The following is a 12,009-nucleotide window of genomic DNA, read 5'->3' on the forward strand; positions in this document are numbered from 1 at the left end:
TTGGGCCTTTTGTCCCACGTGCCCTCTGCACAGCCCTGCAGTTAATGGTGGCCTTGTCCTAGGCTGCTGTACCAGAAACCTGCAGCCTCACGGGACGGGCAGACATGGTGACACGGGAAGTGGGAGAAACATGGGAAGCTGAGGAGGGTCGAGGGGGTTGTTGGGATGTAGGAGCTGCACAGCTGTTAAGCCCACCTCAGTCTGGTCTCCAACATGCTCTAAAAAGCAGAGAGGAAGGCTTTGCCGGAGGTGCAAAAGGATAATGTGCACATGAATGTTACTCTCCTCGTGGAGAGGGTGAATATCCTACTACTATCTGTCTGAACAGGGCCCTCAGCATTTAACAGTGAGGGTCCTACCGGCCGCTTGAGAGAGCATCTTCACTCCTGTTTTGTATGTCTCTCTCGCTGGGAGAGGAGTGGGCATTGCGGCTGAGAACTATACCACACTTGACTCTGGTAATCTGCTGAATAGCAAAAGAGCCAGAGCCTCTGTTGATCTAAGAGGAGAGCATAACTGCTCTGTAAACTGTTGTTGTTCTTAATGCAGTGTCATTTCCCTGAAACATTTAATTACTGTCAAGGGACACTAAAAGCAATCACTGTTGAGTTAGACAAATAATAAGTGGTTGACAAAACTTTGCTAAGGCACGTCTTTGAAAGTCTGCAGCATCAGTTGCTGCCATAGCTGAAAACAGGATTTATCATTCACAAAAAATGTCAACTTTGTAGCTTCACTAATTTACATTTCTCACATGGAAGTATTGAGATATTTTTACTTAAGTAAAAGCAATACTGCAGATAGTCCAATATTCAAAAGTAAAGGTTTTACTCATGTAAAAGTTCACAAGTATTTGAAAAAAATTTACCTAAAGTATCAAAAAATAAAAGTAATCATTATGCAAATTTGAACAATTATTTTTTTATCACTGTATTATTATTTTTTACTGATGCTTTTAACATATAAGCAGAATTTTAAGGAAGAGCTCAAGTTAAACAATTTCACATAATGAAGTGGAGTTGAAGTATAATGTAGCATAAAAACGAAATATTTAAGGAAAGTGCAAGTACATCCAAATCATAAATAAGTACAGTACTCAAGTAAATGTATTCAGTTACATACCACCTCTGCTCATAGAAGAAGAGGTAATACTGTAAGTTGAAGTGAAAAGTTAAAGTTAGGTTGACATTTTTATTATTATATATTCAAATTGACTTGAATCTCATTTTATAATAACCTTGTTCTTTTACTTTGTGCCATTGAATGAAATTGTGGCTGTCTAAAAAGTTTTTTTTTTTATTCTGTTCCTACTGACTAGATTATTGTTTTAAAACAAAGTGACTAATGAATAAATTGCACATTTCGAAATGCTACAACAGACCAAAGTCCATTATTAAATTAAGCTTTGATAAACTTGCCAGAAAACATCTCACGTCATTCTTGCTGAGCTTTCATTTCTATGAATTTCCTCCTGCATTGAAATGTCCGTCTGCCAGGAATCCCATGATTCCCACCAGTATTTGTGTCTTTGTGTGTAAGTGTGTGTTAGTTGATGTGTGTGTGTATTCATAAGACCTAAAACTCAAATCGCTCTCAGCATTAGGCAACAAAATCAGCACTTGCATTGGGGGCCACCACTACAAACTGTGTATGAGAGGATTAGGGGCTCCTTGACCGCTCCTTCAAACACACACGCAGCATGTCTGCCTCGATTATGACCATTAGATATCCCGAAAATGAGACTGAGATGAAAAGAGGGAATACTGAGGGCTTTTCCCAGGGACGAATTTGACCACACGTCCAGCAAAAATGAATGTATAATCCAAAACCCTACAAAGGCCAGAGTGGAAGCTGTCCTAGAGTGTTGTGCTAGCTTGCTGAGAGAGGCTTTATGTTTCTATTGCCTTCATTGAGCCTGGGAGTGCCATAATAATGATTAGAGACTTTAAAGGCTAGATTAAAGTGAGGACAAGAGCAGCTTAGTCTGTGAAGTAATTTAGGGCAGTTGAGCAGGTTTCTTAATGAGAAAATTCCTCTGAACAACAGTGAAAAGGACACAGGACCCCATCCAACTGACGACGGGGGTGTCCTCAGATCAAGCTGGCATTTTGAACGAGAAAACGAAAATATAACCATGAAATGTACAAGCACATGCACATACACACCCCACCACACACTACTCACACACACACACACACACACACACACACACACACACATACAACATACACATACCCTCTGGGTGTGCACACCGAGCAGCAAAAAATGTATGGACCACTTGTCATACACAAGGCGTCTCACTAAACCTTATACAGTCTATGCACTAAACACACACACACGCACACACGCACGCACACAAACGCACGCACACATACTCTGTCTGTCATGGAGCAGCTCATCTGTGGGCTGTGTGTTCAGTGGAGCTCCAGGCGGTGCAAGGTGATCCCGTATTATCCGGGCAGCCTTTACTAAGCAGGTGAAAGTGCTTTGGGGCAGAGGGGTTTAATGTAGCTGCTGCCTATTCACCAGCCGAGGAGGTGCAGCGTGCGGGGAGCAGCTGAGAGGCCGAGAGGCCCGCTGCATTACAAATGACAGACGCTGCAGAGGCAGCACACACAGGCCAAGGTGTGTCAACGCTGCAGTCCGACAGCTCCCTGAAGGGTACGGTGACTGAATCGCAAGGGCTTTAGAGAAGAAAACTGTTGTCATTGAAAGTTTTGTTACAGCCCACTGGTTTTATATTTTTAAAATATGCCAACTTTAAATGTTCCCCAATTATTTTGCAATGCCTTTCTGTCCTTTTTTTAAATTCAACTTAGTATCACCTGATTATTCTGTTTTTCTTGCGTTGATGTTCATCACTGACTTAAAGGTGCAGTGCCAGGCTAATTACATTAACTTGACTTGTTTATGATTACATTAATATTATTGTTGAACCTCTTATTAACTTTTCAAATGTTAATATTAATTTGTATAGCCAGACTCTAAGTCCAGTTTTACAGTTACAGTAATTACAGTTTTGGAAGCAATGTGGTTGCAAAGTGGCTTACATGATATATTTCCTTGCCAAAAGTAAAGATACCACTTAATTAATATATTTAAATAAAAATGTATTTACAAAAACAGCACAGAAATTCCTCAAATACATAGGAGTACTTGTATTTAGTTTTACAGTGTAAAACGTCTACATGTATTCAACATTAAAAGTTGGAGTTTAGACACTTATGAACATCTTCTTCTTAACCTTATAGTTATATCAGTATCACCTCTGAACAATAAAAATCTGTTACTCAAGCTGAAATACTACTGGAATGAAAAGCATATTTCGCAATGAAATAAAAAAGAAAATCCCAATGTAAAATATAAAAATATAACAACCCGGTACATTCAACACAAATCAAATGCACATTTTACTTATACATGTTACTGCCAAGTCTGTCCCACCCTACCCGCAGCCCAGGATTCCCCTCGAATATCCCCTAATTCCCAAATGGAGCTGATAACAAAGCTGTATGGGATGCCAACAAAGCCACAGGAGATCCTGAAATATCCCCCTACCAGCTCCCTCTCCCCTTAAGGCAGAATAACTCCCTCTCCTGCCAGAATTCCTTGTCTGTTCATCTCAGGCCAGACAATATGTGTTGCAGAGAATGTGAAACTTTGTGTAGATGGGCCCTCAGGGACATGGGCTCATCACATAGGCCTAGGTATAAAGGATAAAGGGAGACAGGGAAGGTAACTCAAGCATGGAAAGGGACGAGCCATCCTGGGTGTCAGTGTTAGGGAAAATAAGACCTGGGTTCAATTCCCTCCACACGTGGCTCCCACACCTCCAGGCTCAGGTGTGTTTTTCCTCTCCAATAGGAATGTTTACTGAGTGCATCATCTTGGCTTTCACCAAGATCTGGGGTCAATTTGCTGCCAATTCAATCAAGGGAAGCAATTTGCCAAGCAAAATATTAAAATGTGTTTTAAATATAAGAATGTGTGTCATCCCATCTCTTATTTATTATCCTGATGTTAGTAATTCTTCAACAGACAACAACATTAAAATCCCCCCTCCCACCCCCCCCACGCCCTTCCTAAAAAAAAATCCTTCCATTTTTATGTATGATCTTAGACCATATCAAAAAATGTTGGTTCATTTTTTTGAATTTTTTAATGTGGTTTAAGTTTCTGTGTTGAACTTAGTGGGTGTTTGTAAATGAGAGCAACATTAAACTACAACAAACTATATGAGCATGTTTGTGTAAACTGCAGTTTCTTTTTGCAACTTTAATATGATAAATCAAAAGTAAATTGATATTCACCTTTACATCTATTACAAAAGGGAAGGCGTCATGACAGTGTTTCAGCGTTTTGCCAAATGCATACAGTAAGAGCCTCTCAAACATGATGTGGGATGATTCAACAAGATTAAATTAAAACAACACTAGGCCATATCTGTGGTGAACTGTGAAATGTTTACATGTTGAGATTAAATCATTATAAATATGGAATAGGACTGTAATATAGTGTATAATTGACCATGCTGTTCATACCTCCACCACTAGAGGGAGGTGTTGGCTCTGAATGGTCACTGAAACGCAGCGTGAGGGAAGTGGAGGCAGGACAGCACGGATCAATGGACGCTTCCTCCCAAACAGAGCAGTGTGGAGCCTTCAGCAGGTATAACAGCACGCATGCATGCATGTAAAGATTGAAATAACACAACAAACATTCATAAAACACGGTTGATACAAACGTTAGTTCAACAGCAATTACTCAAATCGCTCCCACCATGAGACACTAAGTTCAATAATCAATTATCCTTATTGATATTTCAGCTCAACAGTTTGTAGACTTGTGATCTGCTATCTGTACGCTCACATTCATTTGTGAATATGTTGTGCTCTTGTTATGTGACGGACAGCTGACAAAACAGCTGGCAAACAAACTTAAAAACTTTCAAAACACAAGCTAAACTCTGTTCTCACCTTTTTTGTTTTGTTTGCAAAACCACTAAACCTTTTTAGCTATTTGCTTATACGGTTGCTGACACACCACTTTGACACAATAAATGTAATTTCTCTCTTTACTCTCATGTTTCTACCCTGCAACTATCATTAGCTGTGTCTGCTGTTCAAGTGTAAATATGTAGTGTGTGTGCACCCTGAAGGCTATATGCACCTTTTGCTGTCAATTCACAGATGTGGAGCGTAATTTTCCCCTTAGAGGAGGCATCCACAGCGAGCTACACCCTTCAGAAGTCAGCAGGCCTAGCTGTGTTTGCTTCAGGGATTACATTATTACCACACCAGAGGCCTTCCAGACACACTCACTGCATCGCCACACAAGGTAAAGCCTCCTCTGCTGGTGGGTGCAGTAAACAGTTCAGGATAGGTCCAGGGACTTCATGGTGTTCCCCTCTTGTCTGTGGCTGTTGTCCTTCTGGGGTGTGTGTTGACTCAGATGGGACGAGTAAACAGAACCGGGGTGAAGCCATGTGGGCGCTCCATTCTCATGAAGCCCTGGCCCAGTGGATTAGGCTAATGCTGGACCATGAGGAGGGTGTTGTGGTGCGGCCTTCCCTGACAGAAGATGATGGATTAGGGCTTTGTCAGGGCCCATGTCGGCCTGAGGGACCCAGTGATGAAGGAAGGAGGGAGGCAGAGGGGAGATCAGGGCCCAGGGGCAACCCAATCCCAGGATCAGCAACATGTTGACAAGGGATTATCCCGTTTGGTGTGTTGCTTCGTCTCATAGACGGCCAGGGAGATAGATGGCACTAGACAACGCTGTGAGGTTGTTCAGAGATGTTAAACTGATGTGAGGGGAAGGGGCTTATGATGTGATGGCACAGGTGGTTGTTGTTACAGGTGAAATAATACTTGGAAATGATCCCACTTATGACGTGATATGTGTGCTGTAAAGATCTGTGCATGATCGTTTAATTTTCAAACATCAAGACAGAAAGAAAATGCCAGTTTCCATGTCAACCAATAATTGCTCTCCTTTGAGATATAAAAATCAGGAATAATCAGCTGCTATAGTGAGTGGTAGGAATGAAAACCTTCATTATTTTGGTTTCACTGGCACAGGATTGAGAACCACTGATTTAACAACAGTCATAAATCCCCCTCGCATGAACAGAGATTGAGTTACAGTAAGCGCTGGCGATAGCACACCCCTCCCTGGAAACTGTGGTGGCATGATATCTCAGCCACATATGCCTCTTTTGTTGAAATGTGAAAACCAGATTGTGTCTTTTTATGGGTTCCCTTTGAAATCTGGCACACTTGACCCTCCCTCGGGTGTGATTTAACTGCATACTCTGGTTTATTTCTGGAAACCTCCTACACTCCTCAGCTTGTTTAAGACGCCTGCCCAAGTGTGCCTTTTGTTTACTTTGCCAGTTGGGACAAACAGTAAAGTTAGGTGATTAACCATTTGCATGAGGTCTTGCACACCAGAAGAGAAACCACAAGGAACATTTGGAGGGAGGCTTGTCAGTCCACAGTTGTTGGTTCTGATGAGTAGAAAGGTCTGGAGGAGAATAAATTACCAACACTTGGCAATATCAACCACTGGCACTGTGTCCACATCTGGGCTTTGTCTGAAGTTATTAAACGTGAAAAATAAGTTTCGCTCTGTGATGTTTCATTAAACGATACCGAATTAAATGATTTGCCACAAGAGCTTTCTATTATCTAGATTAGGGACATAAAATACTCTGAGGAGGTCAAATATTTGTCATTTAACTGCAATTTCTCACCACTAATACATATCTCAGAAGATGGATATGTACTGAGGTTACAGTATGTTGATCTGAAACACAAATGATTAGTTAAACATATTCAGATGATGAGGAGGGGAGGGAGAAAAGGGGGGAGTGAGAGATAATGACTGACATGTGGCAAGGAGGCACTGATCGGTCTCTTGACGAACTTGTCACTTCACCACGCTCCGTGTGTCAGGGCTTGGCACTCTCCCGATGTCAGGCGTGGGTGGCCTCCTGACAAGCGCTTGAATGTGTGTGTCACGTCCGTCTGGGCTGAAACCGCTCCTGAACACACACCCACGTAATGACACTGACACGGTGCCATCAGGCCCGCCATCGAGCCCAGACAGAGTCCCTGGCAAACACAATCTTTATCTCCAGTTCTCTGTCAACCTCTCAGCCTTTCTGTTGCTTGCTTTTCCTCTCTGAGTCTGTCACTCATTGCTTGAGTACAACCATAGCCATTAACTACCAATTTGGGCCTGAATGATTATATATTTTTTTGAAATTACGACTTTGAAAAACAGAAAGAGGGCCTTGGGAGCGGGCCCGGCTCTTGGATTCGGTTCATCTGAAAATGAACCCTGTGCTGTAAATTGTAAGTACCTCTGTGTGAATGTCAGTGAGGAGAGTGCCAGTCAGTCCTACACAGGCGTCACACATAGACCCCCCACACTGTAATTGCCTGCTAGCTGGAGATGCTGTGTAATTTTTGACGTGGCTCTGTGGTGGCGCTGAAAGAATAAGGGACTGGAGATTTAATGCCCAGTCCCAACTTTCTCCCAAGCTTCTGACTCTCTCTCTCTCTCTCTGCTTCATTGGTGAACCTTTTTATTTCTGGCTTCAATTATTTTCTAGGACTCTGGGGGGGAGGGGGGCTAAACTCAGGCTGCCCAGGTCTGCTGGGAGAAGGACACAGCCCGGCATGAATTAAAACCAACTCTAGCGTCAGTTGTAGAACAGGATCTGGACCTGGCAGGTAATCAACATGTTGGCCGTTGTTTTTGCTGCAAAAAAGACCACATTAATTCAGTGGGGAATTTGCAGCGATGTCATTCATATTCACTGAGGAAGGCCATGTGTCTCCACATAACAGATGTCGGTCCATTTGCTGACACTCTACATATTCATTCCAGTGCATTCCTGCAGGTGTGTTTGTAGGCAGTGATCTCCCTGCGATGCACCCACTCAGCATAAAAAGTGGGGGAGGAGGAGGAGGAGGAGGAGGAGGAGGAGGAGGAGGAGGAGGAGGAGGGAGTCTTTAGTGACAATAGCCCCCCTCTAGATGCTCTCCATGGGTGTTGGTGGGGGGCATTTAAAGGCCATTCAGCCCCTAGCAAGACCCCCCCGAAGACGCCCCCACATTCTGGGGATAACTACCTGCCCAGGAGCTCTCTCTCTGCCCATCTGTCCCCTCCAGAGGCTGCCGTCCTCTTTCCTCCTTCACCACAGTGCTCCTAGAGAGGCTGCAGGCTCACACACACACACACACACACACACACACACACACACACACACACACACACACACACACACACACACACAAACCAATGGGTGATTGCTGACTCAGCTCTGCATCAGGCTGACAGTGCAAACAGAGCAACACAGGGGGTAAAGAGTGTGTGAGCGTATGTGTCTGTGCGTAGGAGGGTGTAGGCTTCTGTTGTATTTGTTGGAGAATGAGTCGGTGTGTGTGTGGGAGTTAGGTGGGTGATTGAGCATTCATTAGCGTTGATGGATGTGTGTGTGGGCGTTTGTGTGGACGGAGACATATGTAGGAGGTAGAGGGTATGTGTGGGTTTGTATGTAGGAGGAATTCAGGAGGGTGGGTGTTTTGCTGTGTGGGTGGGTGAGGGGGGTGGGACACTAGTGGGACTATTCATGTTTTACCTCTTTAACTTTATTACGGATTATTATGGGGAAAAAAAGATTTAAAGCCAAACAATAGCTGTTAAATTCAAATATCTAAAGATTCAAAAAATACAAACAAAACTGTCACATCTCTACTCTACATACTTGCTTGTTCTGGGATCTTTGACTGTCTGATGATACTCATCACCAGATTGAATTTAATGTTCTTGTATGCAAAACATGCAAGACAAGGTCAGTTTCATACCTGATAGCTACATTTCTGTATTTTGTATTGATGCCAGTTTTTATCTAAATGGAAAAAATATTTAGCTCTGGGATATTTCTGCCCAGGATGATCCTTTCATCACAATGTGATGCCAACATGTGGGTGTGCTTTTTCAACAACATGCCCTTGTTCCTTGCAGCAAGGCAGCAGTTTGTAGCTTTATTCCCACAAGCGGGGCTGCAGGAACGGGCACAATGTGACCTCCATCGCAGCATGCACAGCCCATTAGTCCAATTTACTCAGCTGTCAAACTCCAAATTCACACTCTCATCCATATTGAGAGCAGGAGGTTAAAAGAAGAAAGGCGTTCTGCATTCCATTCACCCTCTAGGTTTTAAACCTCACGGTCTTTGCACAGAAAATTGCTGAATAAACCTTCCTCTCTGTCCAGCAGTGAGAAACCAAACCTCACCCCCCCCTCCCTTGGTGGGAGGATGACTGTAGATGAGTTAGCTAAACACTTTCTGGCAAGCAGGCACGCCGCCGGCTGCACACACGAGGCCTGCAGGCGTGGGAAAGACCTGACTCCGTTAATAAGCAGCATTCGGCCCTTCTAACCTCTGCAGGCTTTGGCTTGGGCTAGTTGTCTCTTTCCCCCTTACTTGTTTTCTCTCTCTTTCTCTCTGTGAGTGGAGGAGTCACAGGAGAGCAGGTCAGACAGGGAGAGGCCCACAGCTGCGGCTGCAAGGTCCTGGTGTGTTTATTTGGGAAAGCCCAACCAAAATAAGCTCCAGCCAGCCATTGCTCCTGAGGACTGGGGCCACCACCGCTGCGGCGCTTTTCATCCTAACAATGGGAAAAGTGCTCTGACCGAGGAGGGAGCCGCACGGCACAGTTTACCGTACAACAGCTGCCTCATCTGTGGGGGAGGAAGTGCGTTGCAGATGTGGACAGGATAGATGGTTCATGTTCCCACACCTACTCCTGTTGTACAGTTGTTCACCCGTGCTTAGCGGTCAGTGAATGAGTTCCTTTGTTTAACATGAGAAAGTTTGCCTGCCTAGTGGAAACACCACAGGGCGGAGATCCAGAATTAGTGCAGTGTTGCATATTTACATGAATATGTTACATAGGGTGTATAATGTAAATACATAGAGTTGTGTACAGTGTTAAAATAAAATAAATAAGACATACATTGTTGTCATGGCCCTCATACTGTAAATCTTTAGGTTGGCATGTTCTTTTTATTTCGCCTGTGATCAGAGAATAAAGTGCTTTGAGATAACAAAGTATGTTCCTGCTAATTATAGGGGTTACTCCTCAGTGTTTTAATAGCCGGTACAATATAAGCCAAATTTGGAAGGGCCATAAAATGCGTAAGATCAGAACAATGCCTTTGGTTCGCTGACCTGCTCTGCTATCACTCAGGTGATCTACATTGGGGGATAGCAGCCCTTTTATATGCTACATAACAACATCCCCATCCTGCTTTACTCATCACACTGCCCTGCACTGACCCACCATTAAAAGGGTCGTCCAGCCCTATGCAAAAGGTGCACAGGTGTGCCCCAGGCCTCACAAGGCCAGATGACTGACAGTTGCCCGCCCACTGCCCCCTCTAGCCACCAATCAATCCTTTCTGCCCCGGCCCCCTTCTCTCTGCTGCAGCTCTGCTCATTTGTTACGGGCTGTAAAGTTGACAGATGATTGGCTGTCCTGCTTATCTCGTTTGCCCCACCCATCCCACCCACTATCATCCATGCTGTGGAAGTCACCATCTAGCTGTTAACCTGTAGTTTGCCCCGTAGTTTACCTTATCTTAACATACCACCTCCCTTTGACCTCTTCACTACCTTCCATCCTTCCTTCAACAACAACCCCCTTCTAACCCTCCTCACATAGCCCCTATCGGTCGGTCAGTCAGCACCCTTGGTAAAAGCCCTGGATGTGTTTGCCTGTTGAGTCGCCCCTCAGCTCTGACAGTGGGGGAACTGCGTGGGGCCACAAAGAGGGACACGTGTCGGCTGAGCCGACTGACAAAGCAGGTGCTGTGGCCGGGGCTCGAGGAGGGGCAGCTGTCAATCAGACCTGCTGCACCCAAACACACATCACATATGGTCACTAGATCAGGGCCTGACTGATTGACAGCCAGGCTGGTGGTGGTTGGAGTCAACACTACTGACCTTACACTGACCATAACTTTACTGACAGAATTGCAAAATTATCATTCTGGTGTTTTTTTTAGCTGGTGCTATTATATGTCCTGGCCATGCTAATTTAAAGGAACAATTAGTAAGATTTCCATTGTCTTGTAGCACAAATTGACCTAAATATCTGTTTCAGTGACTTAAGACTTTTCTCTTGTTGTCCACCTAGTTGGAATTTGTTTTTCACTCATAGAAGTTGCCAAAAGTCTAATTTTATCCACATTTCTTCATTAACATTAAGTACCATTTATGGCTGTAAGAAGCAACAGATGCCAACAGTATCTGCCACATCTGCCAGCTCTCATCTGTCCCCAGTTTGTTCTACCTGCAGGATGCGAGTGGTCATTGTCAACGACCACCCCCAGAGGGCCTCGATTCTTAACCATTACCCCCCACCTCCTCTGAAATTAAAATGCAAAAATGCAGACTGCCCTATGAGATTCTGCTACATAATTTGCTGTCCTCCCCCTCCCCTATCCCCAGCTCCCCTAAAGCATCATTCTTACGTCTGACAGCAAGTGGGTGACTTCTGACAGGTCGCATTGATCTCCTGGCTGGGAAAGAAGTCGGCTTGACAATGGCGAACATGTGTCCGTTTTAGGACAAGCCTTAACTTGTCTGACCCCCTCATTTGGGATGCGCCCACAGAAAAGACATCCCTTGGTTAAAGAAAACTATTTCATCTGCTCAGACAGGAATTTGGTCTCTTGTGAATTTTCTTGGTCTAACTTGTTTGAAGTAAAGGAGACATAAATGTATTTTGTTTAGATTTAGATTCAGATTTAGATTCAGGGCTTTTTTTGGGTTCCTTTAAAGAGGCAGCAGGGAGAAATTGGTTATTGTCTGTGTGTGATTAGGTAGTTCTGTTCCATTGCTGTTTCTTCCATGTGAGCATTAAATAAGAGCCAGCCCACTTCTGAAATGCCTTTGATAGATAATATGAATAGCTAAATTCCTTCATACAG

General features: G+C 44.0%; 1 protein-coding gene across 1 annotated transcript in view; it reads left to right on the forward strand.

Moving 5' to 3' along the window:
* The first annotated feature begins 4,567 nt into the window (after window positions 1-4,567).
* Window positions 4,568-12,009, forward strand: part of her6 (hairy-related 6) — a 69,231-nt gene continuing 61,789 nt past the window's right edge. The window contains exons 1-2 of the mRNA XM_028587342.1: window positions 4,568-4,668; window positions 5,190-5,337. The gene's annotated coding sequence lies outside the window, so the exon portion shown is untranslated. The remainder of the gene's footprint in view (window positions 4,669-5,189; window positions 5,338-12,009) is intronic.

This window comes from Perca flavescens, chromosome 9, assembly GCF_004354835.1.
Source record: "Perca flavescens isolate YP-PL-M2 chromosome 9, PFLA_1.0, whole genome shotgun sequence".
In the NCBI taxonomy this organism is placed as follows: Eukaryota; Metazoa; Chordata; class Actinopteri; order Perciformes; family Percidae; genus Perca; species Perca flavescens.